General features: G+C 41.6%; 1 protein-coding gene across 6 annotated transcripts in view; it reads left to right on the top strand.

The window, feature by feature from the left end:
• Positions 1 to 20458, top strand: part of Cacna2d1 (calcium voltage-gated channel auxiliary subunit alpha2delta 1) — a 422605-nt gene that overhangs the window by 323859 nt on the left and 78288 nt on the right. The window lies entirely within an intron of this gene.

Genomic DNA, 20458 nt, shown 5'->3' with positions numbered 1-20458 from the left:
GGTGGCAAGCTTCTAAAGTTAGTGCTGAAGTCATTTTCCATGGTCTATTCGTCTTTTCTGTCCTCTAATGCCCATGCCAATTTCCCTACACTCTTGCCCAACTCTACATCAGCATCAGTTGCTTGGTTGGTGGGGTGCCCTAAACACTTTTACCAGAGGCCTTTGAATCCATGGATTTTATGCCCATTCAAACAGTGGGTCTCTTATTGTCTCTTCATGGGCATTTTAAAAGGTAAAATTGTCAAATAAATCCCCTAATTCGATGCACAGTCCTACCTACCTGTCCCTATGATATTGCGGCAACTTTAGTGAGAATCTGTTTAAAAATATTGATTCTATAGAATTAGGACCCAAAATATCCCTATAGCAAATGTAGATATCGGTGTAGTAAACCTCTTGGTGACCCTGGTAAGAACATCCTGTTTCCATCACTTGCGCATGAAAAGAGAACATACCTCTACATGCCACAGAGACAGCGTAAGCAGTGCCTAGAGAGGCTCTCTTAGTTGTAATGAGATAGGCTTCCCATCTGGAAGCTTCTACCATTTACACATTCTCTTTCTCAAATGCAGAGACAAGAGGTAGTGTGAATCCTTGATGTGTTGGTTTTTCATCATGCACACAAGCCATGGCAAACCAATTCAAACCACTAGCACAAGGTCAACTGGCCTTGAAAGTGCCTGAAAATTGGAGGACTGTTTTTCAGGAGCTGGTGCAGTCCTGACATGTGCACAGGACAGCATCCCTAAGCGGACTGTCGTCTTCAGGCTGGAGCCTTAGCTATGCAGTTAAAGGTGAATAGTGTCGGTGATGTAGCGTGAGTCAGGCCCTGTGAATTCTTTGGCCATGTGCCTCTTGTTGGACTTCCTTAAATACACTGGTTTACTTCACTGAGTAAGTAGACTCCCATGGTAAGCCGAGCAGTATGTGAACTCCGAAGGTTAATAATACTTAAGGAGTCACTATGATGGAGAACCTGAAGCTAAATTCATGTCAATAAGAAGGGAAGCAAAATTTAACCCCTTTCCTAAAGAGATAACACATAATCACTTCTTAACCCAAGCCGCAGCTGATTGCCTTGAGAGGTATGATTACGTTAAGACCTTGGCCAGGGCTGGGCCAGTGAACTGGTCGTTTACCAGTGCAGCAGCTGTATCAAAACAGGTCCAGAAAGCCCAGCACCCTCCATTCTGGGTACAGCCACTTTCCCGTGTGTTGACTAGCTCATGGGCCCATTTTATAACCGTTGTCATTACCATAAACAGAGCTGGTAGCGTCCAGTGGAAATAATTTCATCCATGCACTATCTAGTAAGTCATCTGCAGATGAACTATCTCTAGCAAATGTGGAGGGAGACCTTGTTGTGCACAATGAATTCATTCTCCCTTAGCGTATCCTCGGCTTCTTCTTCCACTCTGTCAAGGAGAGTCTTCCAGTGTTTCTCCTTTCAGGGCCAACCACCTCATCTGCTTACTCTTCTACAGAAAGATATGTATTTTCTTATCCCAGGAGATATCTGTTTCTCTCTATCACATCACAATGAAGTGCATTTTGCCCCAAGGTCTCTCAGAATCCATTCCCTGTGTGTCCCCGGCTTCTGCTGCTTCACATTCAACAGAGCTGCGCGTCCTCTTGGATATTCTCCTTTGTTGTTGTTTTCCTGGCACGGACTGGACTCTTGCAGGTGGCGTATATTGAGACTTGACATTTCTGTTGCCTAGAGCGAGGAGAGGGATTAGATGACAAAGAGAGCAAATGTCATCTTCTGTTGCCTCGAGGACCAGAGAAGCCACTGCACTCTAATTGAAGGGAATAGTTTATTTCTGTACAAACAGAGACAAGCAAACCAGAGCACAGTGTCTTCAAGGGCATCCCACACCCACCTCCTTGTCTGTCCTTCCTTGATATGTGGATAGACACTCTAGCCCTGATTCTTAAAACTAAAACCCTTATTCCTAGGACCTGTTGACCACAGTAGCAAAGGACAATTGGTCAAGAAAAAGTTTCTGGTTTTCTTACCTTGGACTTAGCTGGCTGGCCTAAAGGTACCATTTTCTTTTGTGTAGTTTCAAGACATTTCAGTGCTTAGCTTTACAATTCTTTTTGTCCTCATATTTTTCAAAGGCCAAATGTGCCCATTTCCTCTCCATTCTGCTGAGATGACCACATCCGCGTCTGTAGCATCGTGATGCTAAGTGTCTGGGCAGTCTCCTTGGCTCTATACACATTCACTAAGGTCTCTCTCTTTTTTTTTTATTGCCATGAGTCTAGTAAATTAGTCCCCTCAAGAATCTTATCTGTTTACCAAGACTGATGTCAAATAAGATTAGTTTCCCTAGAAACAGTCACTGCCATACAGATTTAAGTTCAAATGGGTGTTTTGGAAAATAACTCCAGAAAAGGTTGTTAGTATAATGGCGAAATTCAAAAAAAAAGGAATTACTGAAAAGTGCATTATTAAGTAGCATCTCCCCCCCCCCCCCGTCATGAGTGGAGCTCACTCCTCTGCCTTTCTGGGAACAGCATAGAGCCCATGCTTGGTAATATACAATGGCTCAGATTTCCAAAGGGGAAATGTGCTCCTCTGTGTAACTACTGCTCAGTGTGACATCAGTTTCCTGGAATTCCTGGTTTGCCATTTGCCGTACAGAGGCTGGGGTGTAGTCTTGGGCAGGTGCAGGTTTACTTTGGCATGTATGGAAATACGGATGGACACCAATGACTTCTGCCCTGGTAAGACAGTGACCAATGCTGTCATAAATTCTAAAAGAAATTTCTGATGAAGTCATCTTTGAATGGCTATTATACATTCAACGTTTGGCCAACAAGTAACAGGTGTTTTCCTACTGGAATAACACAGTTAGAGCCAACACTGACATCCATAATGCCTTCTAAGTACTTTAAAGAGTCATTGTTCTCCTAAAACCATTATGATCTTAGATGTATATGTCCTTTTATTGTTGCTGTTTTTGAGAGAGAATCTTCAAATATGGTTAGTCTATGGTGGTCTAGAACTTGCTATATAGCTCATGGTAGCCTTAAACTCATGATTTACATGCTCCTGCCTCCCAAGGACTGTATTCATGTACTATACCATACCTGGCTTTAAATATATATTTTTTCTGGAAAGAGAACATTTGTATCCAAGCTAGTCTACATAATGCAACTTTAACTTGAACATATTAACTACAGCAACAAATATCTAAAGTGTCATTCATTTTTCTTATTTTTACTTTAAAAATCAATTTATACACAGGTGGCCAATAATAGGTGTTTATATGCACATAGGATCAATAAATGACAGATATATATATATATGCATATAGATATTTATATATATGCATATATATATATACAGAGAGAGATGATACATAGATGATTGATAGAAATAGATAGGTAATATAGAAATGATCATGTGGCAGAAAATAATCTGTCTCTTTAATTATAACTATTTTCATCTTTGCAGCTTCGCATAGTAGATAAGAATTCTAAACTTAGTTTTAGAGATGACTGAGGAAAGGGTAGAAAGAATTCTAAAAACTTTCCTAAGGAGGAAGACAGAAATGAAACACATTTCTATTTAATAATTTTTATTTAATAACCTGGGACTATAAAGAAAGATGTGAGGTGAATCTTCATGAAAAAAATATAGTCTTCTGACTTTACTGGTACACTAAAATAAATTACAAAATAAGATACAGACCCTTATGTTAAAAAGAAAACATGTGTTTGTGTATGTGCGTGTGCACATGTGTGCTAAAGTGTGTAGAGTTCAGAGGCTCTCTATTGTCTTCTCTTGGTGGCATTGACCTTTCTGGGTTCTGGTTTCCTTCTTGAGAACATAATCTTTTACTGGCGTAGAACTTCCCAGGTAGGTTGGACTAGCAGTTAGGCAGCCGCGCAATCAATCTGTTGATCAGTCTCCCCTGTGATGAAAGTACAAATGTTTTATTAATTCCTTAGAAATTTCATGCAGAGCATTTTCATTCTCCTGTTTCCTCCCCCCACAGCCCCACCCAACCCCATATCGGCTCCTTTTGCCCTTTTGGTAGAACCCACAGGATGCAACCTGCCCTTGGGCTAGTGAAGCAATCAGTTCAAGGACTGAGACATTCATCTCCTACTCTCAAGAAATTCTTTTTAAAAGTATAAATACATTCCTCTTTAAGAAAGATGCTTTCTGTGTGTTTATAGAGAAATTACATAAGGAAATATGCTACATCGGGGCCCTGAAAATTGTGTGTGAACTGAATTATTATTTTATTTGCAGACAGATATCCATCTAAGCTGTGTGTTTCTCCCTGGGGCCATGTGCTATTGCATGTATTTCTTACTCCTTTCCCCTTTATCTTTGGGTCCTGTTACACGTCACAACTTTACTTATGATTGTATACTATTGTCAGCCACACAAGTTCACAATTAACAGAAATTATTTTCTTAGCTACTGTGTTTTATGTAAAAACTCTCTGAAATGGATACATTAAGAGTTCATTCTTCTGCGATATTTTGCTAAAGTTATACTGTTATTTTTAGAAGTTGATCTCTTATTAAATAGAATTTAGCAATTTAATAGCATGGAGATTTTCAGGGAAGTAGGCTCTATATTGTATCCTGTGGTATGTGTGCTTTCTCTCTGTGTGTATGTCTGTATGTGGTGTGTGTGTGTCTGCGTTTCTGTCTGTGTCTGTGTTTCCATCTGTGTGTGCCTGTGTATACTGTGTGATATGTATCTGAGTGTACATTTGTCTGCATGTGATATGTGTATGTGTGTGTATGTACGTGATGTATGAGTTTGTGTGTATCTGTGTATATATCTGTGTGGTGCATCTGTGTAATGTGTGTCTGTCTGTAGTGTCTTTGTGTGATGTATGTGTATGTGATGTATGTGTTTGTTTGTATCTGTGTATATATCTGTGTAATGTGTGTCTGTAACATCTGTGTGTGATGTGTGTGTGTGTCTGTCCGTCTGTGGTGTGTGTCTGCATATGTTGTGTGTATGTCTATGTATGTCTATGTGGTATGTTATGTCTCTGTATGTGTGTGTGTTCATGTGCATGTGTCTGTGTGTGCACATAAGTGCCTAATTTTTTTCTCTCTGAAATTATTTGAAAATCAACAATATGACTTACAGTGTGTGTAGCCGCATCAAGGCATGATAGCAAGGTACTGAGGAGCCCTGGAAAAGGTTGTCCAGGTGTTCTTCATGAGCACTTCCCCCCAAAGCCTTCAGGTATCCAAAGATACATGTTCCTAAGGATGTTCTCATTCACTTAGAGAAACACACACACACTCCATTAGCGTTTTCCAGGGATACCTGGGATCACTTGTCAGCTGCCTCTCAGTTTTAGTCTATGCCTGAGTCTCTTTTCTGGGTTTATTTAAGGTAATTTTTATGCCCGAGTCATGTGTGAGGTGTAAGAACTGAGGCCACTTCACTGTAAAGTGTGTTCTGCTGTCTGCAGGCTGCCCTTTGTTGTGAAGAGGAAGCCTGCCGCTAGGCAAAGTATGAACACAGCACAATGCAGATGCTTTCCTGCCAATGTAGTTGTGTGCTTTGATAGGAGTAGCACTAGATGATAGCAACTGCAATTCAATCCCAGGATGCACTGATTTGCAGGCAGAACTTCCAGGGTTGACACAGGGAACTGGATTTGTTTATGAATGGGAGGGAGTTTGATGCTTTAGCATCAAATGCTGCTTAACCTGTGAAGGATGAAAGGAAACTGTGTGGATTGTGGGTGATGTGTTCAAAGATAGCAACCGAAGATGTCACGGCTTCAATGCCGCCGACCGCGTGCTTCCGGACGTATGGGTTAGATCAGAATGTGAAGACTGTGTTGGGTACCTTGAATTACTTTTCTTCCCAGAAGCTTTGTAATTCATGGTCTTTGTGAAATTCTGCCTTTGATTTCTCACCGTGAAGAAACACGAAACATAAAGGCCGTACGAGGTGGCTCAGAGGTTGGGAGTGTTGGCTTCCCTTGCTAAGGGCTGGAGCTCTGCTCCCGGCACCCATATAACAGCTCGGAGTCTCCTGTAACTACAGCAGCAGACAGCTGACATCACTTTCTGGTCTCAGGGGCATCCACAAACTCTCACACAGACACACACATCAAAAAGTAATAAAATGCATATTTTAAAAATAATCAATTAGTTGTATCCTTGTCAGAGAGGTATTGTTCTCTTCTTTTAGAAAAACAAGTTCTGCCCCTTGCCCACATTGTTATCACTAAACATTTCTGCAGTAATAGCCTATGTATAAATGCTGGTGTAGCTTAGGAGTGATTAGTACCCACTGAGACAAGAAAGAAAGCTCTGTGTTGGTCGGAAAATATCCCTTGTATTTGATTTGCAAAACAGACCTAGTTTCCCTGCGTAGAGACCTCTACATGAGATGGGTCTGTGCTTGCCTTTCTGAATCAGTCCTAGCAGTGGACAAATGCAGCATTCTGGTGATTGCAACAATCTGTGTTCCCCATTGTTGGAGAATCAAGGAGCCAGGGCTTGTTGGTCATTGTTGAAGGAGGAGCAACAGGATGTACGGATCCTGTGCACATCACAGTGGCATTAACATGTAGCAGGGCTCACTACTGGGTTAGTGGCTTTCTGCTCCCTCCTGTCAGATAGTTCTTGCTCGTAGTGGGACTGCTGAAATTTTAAGGAGACAAGTTAGAGCCCAGGTAACTCGCATGGACAAGTTGTCCAGGGTTTACAAGGGGCAGTTTCCTTTCCCTTAAAGTGGACACGTTCACATTTAACTTCCTCAGCATATTGAGTGCAAAAAGAAATACCACATGTAAAGTGTTTATGTGCTGTAGTCATTATTATAGCTATTATTCCTGTTGTAATTATTGTCTTTTGACACTCCTCTGCTTCTCTGCCACTTGCAGGTAGGTGATTGCTGTGCTTGATATTAGTATGTTTCTTCAAGTCTACGCCTTCAAAGCAGTTTTCTCAGTTTTCTCAAAATGTGCATATTGGGTAGTGAAGCAAGAGGTTGCTCTTTGCTGGGCGGTGGTGACGCACACCTTTAATCCCAGCACTTGGGAGGCAGAGGCAGGTGAATCTCTGTGAGTTCGAGACCAGCCTGGTCTACAAAGAACTAGTTCCAGGACAGGCTCCAAAGCCACAGAGAAACCCTGTCTCGAAAAACCAAAAAAAAAAAAAAAAAAAAAAAAAGAAGTTGCTCTTTGCTATAAGTTTACACGGCAAAGTAATTATGATGCTGTCTGGGGGAGGGGATTGGCAGGTGATTGGCAGCTCTGACAGGACAGGACAGTAGCTTGTCTTCCTGGAGCTTCTGCCCTGAAGCAGATCTCACTGCCTCTGCAGTGACCCCTGGTCCTCCTGCTATAGCCCTGAAGTAATTGCTATTTGACTGTCCTCCCAAAGATGTCACTCCGGCTCCTGCTACTGCTGTGAGTGATGAACCGACTTGGTCTCTGACCCAGAGGGTGATTTTTGCCTGTTATCTAGGAAACCGCAGGAAGCTAATTGTAACTTTACAAGTTGGGTATACCATCAGTCCCTTCAGATTCCAAGACCACAATTTGACCATTTGTGATTAACTGACATCTTGGGCAGGGCATGAGGTGTTCTGTCCAGGCAAATTCCGCTTCTGTGACTTTTGCATTCTCGTTTTCCTCCTGAAATATTTCTTGTGTGTTTTAAGCAAGGTCTTGATCTTCTTGTCTTACTGTTTTTAGGTTCTATTTGGCACAGGGTAATTTGTACTTTTTTTAAAATATAATTTGAAGTTAAGTGACATCTCCTTGCCAAATTCAAAACACCTTTCTAAACACTCCTTGAGCTTGCAGCTCAGTAAATAAAAGCTGCATGGCCTGCCAAGAGAGGTTTGTGAGCAGCGGACTTTCAGCGGGGGATTTCATTTCATATCTGATAAAGTACCCATCCACCTAGATCCAGCAAAAGTTTATGTTGCCCCACAGCTCATTTATGTCAATGAGCAGTCAGATTGTTTTTTATGCCCCTGCTTCTTTCTTAATTGGAGCCCATGGCCGAGCAGCATGGTTAGGGATGTTAGGGATGGTTAGCACATGTTAGTCATGGTTAGGGATGTTAGGCATGGTTAGGGATGTTAGGGATGGTTAGCGCATGTTAGGTTTGGTTAGCGCATGTTAGGGATGGTTAGGGATGTTAGGGATGGTTAGCGCGTGTTAGGCTTGGTTAGGGATGTTAGGGATGGTTAGCACATGTTAGAGATGGTTAGCGCATGTTAGGCATGGTTAGTGCATGTTAGGCATGGTTAGGAATTTTAGGGATGTTAGGGATGGTTAGCTCATGTTAGGAATGCAGAGTCTTAAGCTCCATCTCAGATTCACATCTAGCAAGTCCTCCAAGCAACCCCCACATAATGGTTGTGATAGTGTCTCTGGTAATTGTGCGAGAATTGTGGAAGGGGATGTCAGAACACCCATGCTTATTAAGGAGAGGCATTTAGCATCTAGCTGAGGCTTCTAAATCATGTTGTAAGCCAGCACAGTCACTGGCTTAGATTTTAATATCTTGGTTACTCAGACTTAAAATTTGGTTACTTTTACTCCATAGTCATTTTGGCTTAGTATATGAAGTTATTTTCTCATGTCTCAACCAAATACTTGACAAGAATCAATGTCAAGAGGGAGTCATTATTCAAGTTTACAGAAGACGGAGAGAGTCCATCATGGCCAGAAGGTCTGACAGTGGAGCTGCTTCTTAGTCTTTGGCAACAGGAACTGAGCAGAAAGAAAGACCCGAGCCGGGTCAGTCACCAGCAGTCCAGTTCCTCTGGCAAAGCCCCACTCTCCAGAGATTCCACAGCCTCCTGAACCAGCGCCACCAGCTGGACACTAAGTTTTTAATCACGAGTTGGAGGGTACTTCATGTTCAGTTTAGAAGGAGCGGTATGTTAAATAGGGTGGAGGAAGAATTAAGGTCGCTAAAAGAAACAAAGTTCTTCCCCTTACCCTTGTATTTTCCATATAGAGACAGGCTTTTTTTTTAAGTGATCTTTTTTTTTAAAGACCATAAAGAAAGGGTACATTGTTGTAGTAGGCTGCTTGTTCATTTCCCAGCCACCCAGACTCCCGAAATAATCACACAGAAACCATATTATTTGCAATACTATTTGGCCATTAGCTTAAGCATTATTTCTGGATAACTCTTATATCTTAAACTAACCCATTTCCATTAATCAGTGTGTCTCCACGTGGCTGTGGCTTACCGGGTAAAGTTCTGTCCTGAGCGGCTGTCTCCTGACACTGCCTTCTTTCTCCCAGCATTCAGTTTAGCTTTCCCTGTCTAGCTCTGTTCTGCCCTGCTATAGGTCTAAAGCAGTTTCTTTATTCATTAACCAATAAAAGGAACATATATACAGGTGGACTTCCCACATCACACTGTGAAGAAAATACTTTGAAAAAAGGACATATTTGGCATAGTCGAACAAGTCGAATTGATGAAGGTTATCTAATCTTAAAGGATGAGAGAGTATAGCATAATTACTTTATAAATTTATTAAGAGGTGTTGACAAGTCAGATAAAGGCTTTCCATAAGTGATGCGAGGCCCCAAGCTTTTGGAACTTGGAGATTCATTGCTTGTGTGGTTTTTACAGAGTGATGTGATTGCTGAAGGTGAGGTGGTCACAAATAGGACTGTTATGGACTCATGTGGAGCCTTGGCAAACTAGGAAAAGACACCGTGGTATTTCAGTACTTATTTGTTAAGCTCTTTCAAATGATGTTTATTCCTTTAATTTTGAATATAAGAAAAAATGACTAGGACTGGCTTGTGCGATAGATTGGCAAACTTATTTGCTTGTTTGAATTAGTATGTCTGTTCTTAATTATTTAGTGGAATAAAATTCAAATGAATTCAAAATATAAATGGCAACCTCAGGTTTTTATTAATAGAACCTACAGACTTTTTTTTTTTACTATTAAATAGAAAATAATCCTATTTCAGAAAATTCCTAAAGTAATAAAAATCATTTTGGAATTTTTGATGAATATACCACAACTGAAAAGTCAAGGACTCAGGTGTGGAATTTTTTTTTCTTTTTAGTTTTAAAATACAAGCTCATCATGAGATGACATTTTGTGGCAGTTTTCATATTCATTTCAGAGGGAAAGACTGCCATTTACCTTTCCCTCACTGTTTAATCATCCTGATGCTCGGTTTATTAACCCATGCTACAGCACCCTTCTATGTGTATTTCAAAATGTGCTTTTTCATGAATTTCCCCAGCCCTAACTCTGTGCTTTATGGTGAATTATTTTTTTACAGCGGTTTTTGTTAACTTATACATAAACATCCTGCTTGTTTTTCAAACATGTGTGTGACGTCGGTGGAACTGAATTCAGTCCAATACAGTCCCCTCAGGCCTCGTTCCAAACTCTCATCAGCTTGTCTTTTTGGTCCCAGAGGCTGGTCTTTTTGGTCCCAGCGACCCTTTCCTACTTAAAAGAACCCTTTGGAGATGTTAATAATGTTACTTAGAAAGTCTTTCTACCTGCTCTGTGGTATCTTAGAGATGCGTACAGGTTAGAGATGATCTCTGCTTGATTAAATGTGCACCTCAATGCTCCCGGTCTTATGAGTTTCTCCCCCCCTCCCCCGATGGTCAACGCCTTGTGCTTGGATTCCTCTGCCCTATCCTGGACAAGAGCAGCCTGGAGAGACTTTCTATGTAGTCATTCTGTCTTGTTATTCTATCCCTCCACCTTCTTCCCTTTTCTTTATTGCATTTCTCTCCCACTGACGTGTTGTAAATATTTATTCTGTGCTTATTTTCTCTATGCTCTTTCATCTACCACAGACTATGCTTCTTGAGCTTCAAGATGGCTCAATTGGTAACACATTTTTCAAGCCTTAGTTCAGGCTCCAGAACCCATGTAAAGGCGGATGGAGAGAACCAAGTCCTGGTTTCCCATTGACCTCCACAGCCGCACTGTGACATGCATGGACTCACACACACATGCACTCACACACATGCATGGACGTGCACGTATACACTCACTCACATTCATATACACACACACCACATACACACACATAAACACAATCTCACACACACCACATACGCACACGCTTGCATACACAAACACACACACAACAACCCAATCTCTCTCACACACACACTTACACACACACAAGCAAGCACATTAAGACAATATTCTCTGCAGCCATTTCAAAGCCTGTAATGGCCACTGCTATCAGACACTAGTTATTGTCGACTGTAACAACACTGAAAAAGTGGCTCAAGAAGTCTGTATTTTATAACATTTCCATCATTTGCTAGTTGAATGTGTTTCTTTGTGTGGCCACAGTCCTCCTCATCCATATTATCAGCATTGCTGTGTCTCTACAACGTGACATGTGACGTGTGCTTATCACTACATATGTTGTTCAAGCCAAGTCAGCCATGACTACAGTGTGAATACCATTTTCTTCCCAGCTACTGAGGAGTCAGCTTCAGGATTTATGAAAATACTGAGCACACCAGGCTCACGTCGCTGTGCTGCTGGGAAGGGACAGATCAAAGAGTGTGTCCTTTGGTGATCATCTCAGATTTTGTCTTCAGGACAAAAGAGTAAAGTATGCACAAAACTAGGGGGAACACATCTGCCATAGAAATAACACCAAGTTATGTTCCAGAATGCTGGTGTGCAAAAGAGCCTGTCCGTACTTCCGGTTAGGCATGTGCTGTGCCGCAGTGACGCCATGACCTATGATGACAGCAGGAAACACAAGCAGCCAGCAGGAGTGAGCGAGGATGCTCAGTGGAGATCGCTTCTACATGAGGAAAACGGCGTGTTTCCAGCCTCTTCAACGTCTTCTGAGTGAAGACAATCACAGAATTAGAAGTTTCTCTTGTCGCCATCTGCATAGGAATTCTCAGTGGTTGTGATAGCATGCATGGATGCAGTGCATGCCCAAGCCACACAGAATCCCAGCCCAGAGGGAGGAGGTGGCTTGCGTGCCCTGCTCCTCGCTATCGGAAATTGATAGCTGCTAGGGTCATTTTTCTTTAGGGATGCAGGTCAACCACAGTCCACTAGATGACCACGTACCTGATGGTATGTGGCTGCATGAATTCTACTTGATGAGTTTTGTTGTTGTTGTTTGGTTAAGAAAACAGAAAGTTGGATGGGTAGGAATATGGATGGATGGTCAGATTGGCTCCCCGAGGAGTTGGGAGAGGGCAGAAAAAAATTAAAATGCATGAAAGTGTCGAAGAACTCATAAAAATAAAATTATGGAAATTTAGGATACTGAATCATTTTAATGGAATTTGTGACAATAAAATGACTGTGCCATCAAACTACAAAATATTTTTCTTATTAAAATATAGATACAATATAGCACAAATCCTGGAACATTCTTAGCAATGTAGTCAACATTTCAACCAGAGTGAAGAGACTGAGTATAAGTCATGATTTAAGTATTTGTTTTCAAATGAAAATCTATTTATTAAAATATTAATAAATAAGAACTGGAGGGGTTTTCAGGGTGATCTAGTGCAGTCCTTTGATTCAGAAAACCATGATGAAAACTCACAGGAGCTAATGGAGTCACGTGGGCCTGCCATGATCATTAGAGATTGGGCCTGGGAGAAACCTGACTTTTCTAGATTGAATTAAATAGTAGAAAGTCCTTTATTCATGTGATTCTGTTTTATACAATGGACCAGGGAACCATGGAGCCAGCAGGCCCTGTTGGGACAGTAGTGGCAACTGAGGACCTTGAGCAATGGAGTACAAGAACTGTTGGGAGTGAAGATGTTTTTGGCATCTCCTCATCACTGGGACCCACACAAGCGTAATCAGCTCAGAACCTGAGCTAAAGCTACAAAACCTAAGACTGAGTAACTATTTCTACTTGGAATAAAAATAGATTAAGTGAAAGTCTTAATTTTTTTATAAAAAATTTTATTGAATACTGTATATTGTAATCATGGTTCTTCCACCTACATACTCCCTTGCCCCTCCCTCACCAATGCAGCTCCAAGCCTTCCTCCCTTCTCCTTAGAAAACACACAGGCCTAACTGCCAGCTTAGCTACTAGATTTAGGCAGTGTTCACCTGGAAGACAGACGTGGAACAAAGGCATTGTGACGGTGTGGTTTTTCTTGTTAAAATACACCAATTCAGACTTGGAGACATGTCAAGTGGTGTTGACCTGAAGTGACTCTGGGTGACTGTGTGACTTTGAGCGCTCTCTACCTCTCATAAGCTCAGTCTTCATAGCTGTCCAAGAAGAGCCAACTAAAGCTCACGGCAGCTTGCTGATGGTTCTGAGACATGATGCATGTTCAGCCTGGCACACATAATTCTCAATTATATGTAGAATAAGCATCTTATTATTAATGTAAAAAAGTAGTAAATTTATGGTATAGTAAGAGTGAAAGATAATGTTATAAGAATATAGTTAAAATTTTTAGAAAAAAACTGTGATCATCAAATAAGAAGAATTTAATAAAAGTATAAATTTCCTATTCAAAAGACAGATTGGAACCACTTGGTATGGAGACATATAAATTGCACCATTGGTAAATACTAAGAAAATAAAGAAAAACTCCATGAAACATCCGTAAAGATTATAAATGAGTATGTTATTGATGTATATTTCATCTCTTTAAAATACTTTGATAAAATGCTAAATCGATAATTTTATACTTTCAAATTTAAAAGTAACTTTCAGGGATGGGGTGTGGCTCGCTGGTCAGTGGCAGAGCAATTGCCCAAGTGCAGACAAAACCACCACTCAGACTTTTGCCCTGTTAGTTAAAAAAGATGGCGCATTTGCCTTTGCCTACGTCTACTTTCCATTCCAATGGAGATTTATTCTGCATCTCAGTTCCTCTGAATATATCCCAGGCATGCCTATAATTAGTCTGCTTTTAGTGTAAATCCTGCACGTTTTATTGGAAGTGCTGGAAGGTAGCTCACAGTTGTACCCATGTTGCAAACATGGTTTTCATTTTATTACCAGCCTCTACCCAGGACAAACCCGCAGGCGTGGTCAGAGGCCCAGGCATTAGCAGTTCTTTGCTGTCCCTCTTGAATGTGCCTCTGTCTGCACTGAGACAGTACCGGCCAGCTCTTCGTGGTTCTAAACTGAGACGGTACCGGCTAGCTCTTCATGGTTCTAAAACAATTTTGTTTTGACATAAATTTTAACTTAAAATAATGTAGCAGTTAAAGTGGAATTTAAAGTTGTTTTCTACAGCAATCAGATCAGTACATAAAGCTGTTAAGACCAAGATTTTGAAGGTAGGCTCTGTGCCCTTTCCTTTTCTTTTCCTACATTGCCATCTGGTGGTTAAGATCTGAATAGCAACATTTTTACTATAACTTCTTTTTATGAAGATGGTTATTTAGGTTGTGGGTTTGAACTAAATAACTGGTATAAATCCGTTACCTATTATTTATTGTAGTTATCTTACATGAATAAATTAAATTTTTTTAAAAATATTTTCTATATCTCAAACAAAGTGGCCTGCTTTTGAGTTATTCAGATAGAGTTCCAGACATTTATGCCTATTATAAGCAATAATTTAGCTATTGAACAATTATTCAAAATCCAAGGGGTTACGAATTATACCCATCTGGCCTGTTACAAAGTGATGAATGAATTAGCTGTGTATAAAGCATGCTCCAGCTTTGAGTCTGTAGAGGAGAATCTCTTCCATGGAAGGAAGAGGTCAAAACTAAGTTTTGTGAGGTTCCAAGATGAGGCCAGCATCTTTCCGATGTGTTTAGCTTAAATCTTAGAATTTGAGGTTCTTGTGTCCGAGGAAGGCATGTGTTCCATGGAGTGATGGTACTGCAACTGACGTACTTAGCTCTGAAGGCAGTTTCTGGAAGCTTCGGATGCAGCTCCGACCCCAACTTGATGCTGTGCTGACATTCTTCCGATGCAGCTCCGATGTGATGCAGTTCTTACATTCTTACATTCTTCACAAGCTGCTCCAACGTGATGCTGTGCTGACTTTATTCCGATGCCGTGATGCTGTTCTGACTCTCTTCGGATGCGGCTCCAGCGTGATGCTGTGGTGATGCTGTGCTGACATTCCTCGGATGCGGCTCCAACGTGATGCTGTGCTGAAGAGTAACAGCATTTCATTGTATCAGAAGGACAGGATGGCCAAGGATGCCAAGACAAAGGCAACTACTGCCTTTGAAAGAACAAACGAGAAAACCAAAACAAAGCCAAACAAACCCAACAACAAGCTTGCCGTAACCGATCTGAGACGCTGCAGATATGTCCTGGAGCATGAGCCTGTCTAGGAAGGGTTTAGAGCACTGACATGAACAGTTGTGCTCCTCTCGCACACGCTTCAGACTAACGCCACACTTAGACACGCTTGTCATCTCACTCGTGAGCTGTGCCTAAATCTCTCTAACACTGAGGATGTTTTGCCTGAATGGTCCCTATTTAGGAATATAGTCTGGTTCCAGTGTGGACCACAGTATTATGTTTTGCTAATAATCTTTAAATGATGTTGTTACAGATAACTTAGCATCTAAGTTGTGCCCGATTCCGAGCAGAAGGCTTGCTTGTTCTCATTCAAGCGTTTTCCCAGAGTGTTTTTACATTCGCTGGTGTAGAAGTGCAGGGAAGACTGCAGAGCCAGCGTGCTATTCCCTCCTTTCAAGTTCTGGGCTCAATTACTGGTGAATATTCCACACCAACCTCTCATTTCCTTAGCCCCACATGCAAAGCATGAAGGGGATTGACGGCTCCATTCAGTGAGTTTTTCAATGCCCAGAACTAGAGAGGCAGAGGTGGTAAAGGCGCATTTTCTTCGGCCCTGCAGAAGGTCTATAAAGCCATTCTCAGTGTGGGGGAGAGGGACCTTCTAACAAAACATGGTCTTGAGGAAAGAATTCTACTAAGAGCAACTGAGAGAAGAAGGGAGAAGTGTTGGGGACTGGCTGAGGACAGCTGTGGGAAGGGGAACAGGGTCTCAGAGAGAGGAAGGAGTAGAAGCCGTGGGGCACTTTCTAATGTTAATGCTTCAGTTCACCCACTGGCTTCCTGGCTCAGCAGGCTCCACAAGCTTCCATTGCTTATCATCAAAGACCTGCACAGTTTAACTTCCTGGGACAGAGAAGAAATTCATGAGTTATGGCTTTGGATTTCTGACTATGCAGTGTTCAAATATTCTCTTAATAGATAAAATCAGGGGCCTTAAATGTATCTTCTCAGTCGCCATGAACAGTCACAAAATTTATAAAGCTATTCTCATAGCTTTGATCTAATGTTTTAATATTCAGCCTTGAATTAATACCTGGGTATGTCTTACCGAGAACTTGGTGTGCGAAGTCCTTCTGTATATGTATGACTTTTATTGGTTAATGAATAAAGGTGCTTTGACCTGTGACAGGGCAGAATAGAGTAAGGCTGGAATTCCAAACAGATAGAGGAGGAAAGAAGGCGGGAGTTGCCATGTAGCTGTCGGAAGAGAAAGATGCCCTGGAACTTTACCAGTAAACTACAAGCCTTTTGGTAAAATACAAAATAACAGAAATGGGCTAATTTATGATGTAAGAGCTAGCTAAAAATATGCTAGAATCATTGGCAAAGTAGTGTTGCAAGTAATATAGTTTCTGTGTGATTATTTTGGGTCTGGGTGGCCTGGAATGAACTGCTGTATGTATATATTTGCACGTATGCTTGTTTGCCATATGTATACATACACACATACATATATATAAAGCAGATAAGTCTAGGATATCTGAAATATAATCCTATCCAATTCAGACTCCTTAAAATTTATCATTGCTTTCCTGGGAGAGTAAGATTAGCTATAGGGAATTATATATTGCAAGTAATTCCTTTGTCTGCATTATTTATGAGTTTTATTTTGAGTGCAATTGTAAGATTTCTGTATACACCACTAACTTTGCACTTAATGAATTGAATTTACATTCACTTGTTTTGTATTAAACTTAATGAGATGCTTCACTTTTTTGCCTTAGAAGCGGGTCAAGGGCAAAGGAAGGCCATACATTATCCTGCACTCATTGTCTGCAAAATAATTCCTGGGACTAGTTCTGTTTTTCTAAACTCAGATATTGGCTATTGATGTATTAACAAACTGTTTGTATCTTGGTGACTAATGCAAGTCTTCTCACCTTCTTTCATTGACATAATGGAAATCCTGGGCTAAAGCTTGCGTCAAATGACAGAGGAATAGCCTTAGGTGATGGACAGTGGTGTGGGGTTGGTCCTATAGACTATAGGCTTGGTTGTTGACATTTGAGTCTGTAGAAAATGATAAACAAATACATAGGAAGTTTACTATCCATCTGCCATGCCTGCCTGAAAACATTCTTCAAAATACAAATGAGAACCCACTTGAATTATTTCTCTTGTTGGGACATTTGGCTTCCTGTTTCATCTCTGTTTTTCCCAGACCTTCCTTGTGTTCCTGAAAGATGTTAGACGTCTAGGTAGCAGCAATTACCTCTGCAGACCTGAACTGCTGCAGCTTGTTCCTGTGCCTGCACCATTCTGCTTCCTGGAAGGAAAAAAGTGGGGGTGTCTCTCCAGCTCACTTTCCTCCCTGTTCTACGCAGGTTGTATTTCCCATCTTCCTCCAGGTTTTGTGTTCTGTCTGTCATCTCTTCTTCCCTCTATCTTCGCCCCAGTCTCCTCGTGCCCCCATGGCACTTGGCTTTAAAGAATTATTCCTAGGTCAACCAAGTACACTCTGTGAGTACCACGCCACCAGGGTACAGTGAGGATTTGCCCTGAACACTCTGCTGTTTTTTAACTGGCAGTGCCTCTGCGCAGGCTAACCTCAGTGGGCTGTTTCCAGGCCTCATGGCCTTCCTCCTCACGACTTCCCTTCAGCCTTCCTCCCTTCCTTTCCCTGTCTCCCTCCTCCCCTGCTCCCCTTCAATGATGTGCCCGCCCCCTCTATTTCTATGGGAACTCAGTCTTAGGATTTTTGGGGATTCCTGCTCTACTTCACTGTGATTCGCCTGGCTGTAGGCCAAATGTCTGTGGTAAAGCTTTTTCCCCCTTTTTTAATCTTTAGCCAGGACCACTTTCAAGCCTCCAGCTTCAGATGTTATCGGTTCTTGGCACCCCCACTCCTGTGTCTCACACTGGCTGAAATCTCACCTTGAGGTGAACCTTGTTTTTCTCCCCAGTTCCCGACGACGTGTCCTCCAGCAGACGTCCTGCAGACTGTTCAGAGGCATGTCAGAAACCTGGCGGCCGCTCGAGATGCGTATCTGGACTCCTCCCCGCGTGGAATCCATCTGTTGCTCCTTTCTCCCAAACAGAGGCTCGCTCAGCCTTTCCCCTTCTAACCAGTCCCCTGAATAGCATAAGAACAGTCAACTGGATGGCTTCAGTAGCCTCTGCGTGTGCACTTTGGAGTTCTATTAAGAGGGGGCCAGCCTGACCTCCTAAATATTCCAAAAATTGTTCTGCATTTGGCATAAAACCTTGCAGCCACTTAACATTTGACATAGTGAATTCCTACTTCCTCTTTGTCTCTCAAAGATGCCATGGTGTCTAACGCCAGCTGCCTTCTCTGACCTGGTGTCTTTGGTCCTCATGTATGACAAATAAATAGCTCTTCAAACCCTTGAGCAGCTCCCCACACCCTAAATCAAGGATACCACACATGTTCTGTTCGCCGGGAATGTTCTTTCTTCACGCTCTTCTCTTTAACATGTCTCTGAAATATATGCCCCTCAGAAGTTTCTTGAGAGAACTTCTCCCACTGTTTACTTTCCGAGTTAGAAACTGTTCCCCAAGTGCGTTCTAGAGCGCGATCCTGGGTGCTTCCTAGAACTTAGCATAGTTTATCCCGGTGTATACGCTGAGAGGCAGGGTAAGCTGCTGAAGGCCCTGCAAATTGGCATCCTGACTCTCACCGCTTATTAGTTGTGTGTCTAGGGACAGATTATTTTAAAATAGATGTTTTTCATACAATAGATTTGAATTACAATCCTCCCAACTCCTCCTAATTCCTCCCCCACACCCCCCCCATCCAGAGCCATACTCTTTCAGTTTCTCGTTAGAAAACAAACAGCATCTAATGAATAATAAAAAAATAAGATAATTAGAATAGAAACAAGCAAATCAAAAGAGGACAAAAAAGAATAGGAGCAAAAGTCAAAGAAAAAGCACAAGAAACACAGACACAGAAACACACACGTTTGCACACACAGGGATCCCATACAAACACAAAACCAGAAGCTGTGTTATATGCTCAAAGGTCCTGTTAGGTAAAAAATAAATAAATAAATAAATAAATAAATAAATAAATAAATAAATGAAATAAGAAATTCCTTGATGCAGCATTAAGAGACTAAGAGTTTCCTAAAGACGCCACTGAGTTCGTTTGGTTCTGGCGATCCATTTCTAGGCACGTGGTGTGGCCTACCCTTAGTTTGTTTCCACAGTGAGACTCACTCACACAGAACTTCATTTGCAGACGGCATCTGGGTTAGAGAGCAGCCCGCGTCCACCTCTCCTCTCAGCTCTAGGACCCTGGGAGTTCATATGTGTGGTGGTCGTTCTGTGTTTCGAAGGCCTTGCTTTCTTCATGTCCTGCAAGCCCTCTGGCTCCTACATTCTTTCTGCCTCCTCTTCTGCAGGGTTCCCTGAGCCCTAAGGGGAGGGATTTGTTGGAGACATACCAGTTAGGGCTGAGCATCCCAAGGTCTCTCACACTACACACTTACGGACGAGTAATTTAGCATTTGTGTGTGAATTTTTTCAAGGATCACATGAGGACAAAATGAATGCCTGTCTTGTAGGAAATTTGCAAAGAGGAAGTGATTACTATTTTAGCTGATAGTAGACACTCCGTAAGCGTTTGCTTACAAATATGTGACATAAGTATATTTTTGTATGTGTGAAATTTGCTCTATGTCTGAATGCATGGTTATGTGTTGTGATTCTTGATTGCTACTACATGTTTACTTGGAAGATGAATATTGTACTGCGTCTTATAATCTTATAATTATGTCTAGAAAAAGAAGAATACCATACTATATTTATATAATATTTAATCGTTTGTAATGCATGCATTAACTTATTGAATTGTGTTTTTATCTGCAAATATCCTTTTTCAATTTATCTGTCTAGCCCCCTCTCTTCTCTCAAGATCACCCATTCTTTTCATTCTGCACATCTCTGGACCCCATGGAAATCCTGCTCAGATTAAAGATTTAGTGAACAATGGGACAGTTCTCATTTTCGCATCCTGGATCTTATTGCGTTCTTCTCTGCGTTTTCGTCTTTTGGAAACACCAAGTGCGCCCCTGTGAGCACTTCTCCTAGAACTAGAGAAGTTACCCGGATGACAATGTCATCGCTCCGTTCTAGGCGAGCATCACTGGCTTTGGTGTTTCTCCTTCCATGGCCCACCTGTACTTATAATGGTCTGTTTGTCCAACGTACCGCCTGGGTGGTTCTCCGGCATTCTT

Source organism: Chionomys nivalis, chromosome 26, assembly GCF_950005125.1.
Source record: "Chionomys nivalis chromosome 26, mChiNiv1.1, whole genome shotgun sequence".
NCBI lineage: Eukaryota > Metazoa > Chordata > Mammalia > Rodentia > Cricetidae > Chionomys > Chionomys nivalis.
Note: the sequence above shows the minus strand (reverse complement) of the source record. Positions and strands in the feature narration are given on the sequence as shown.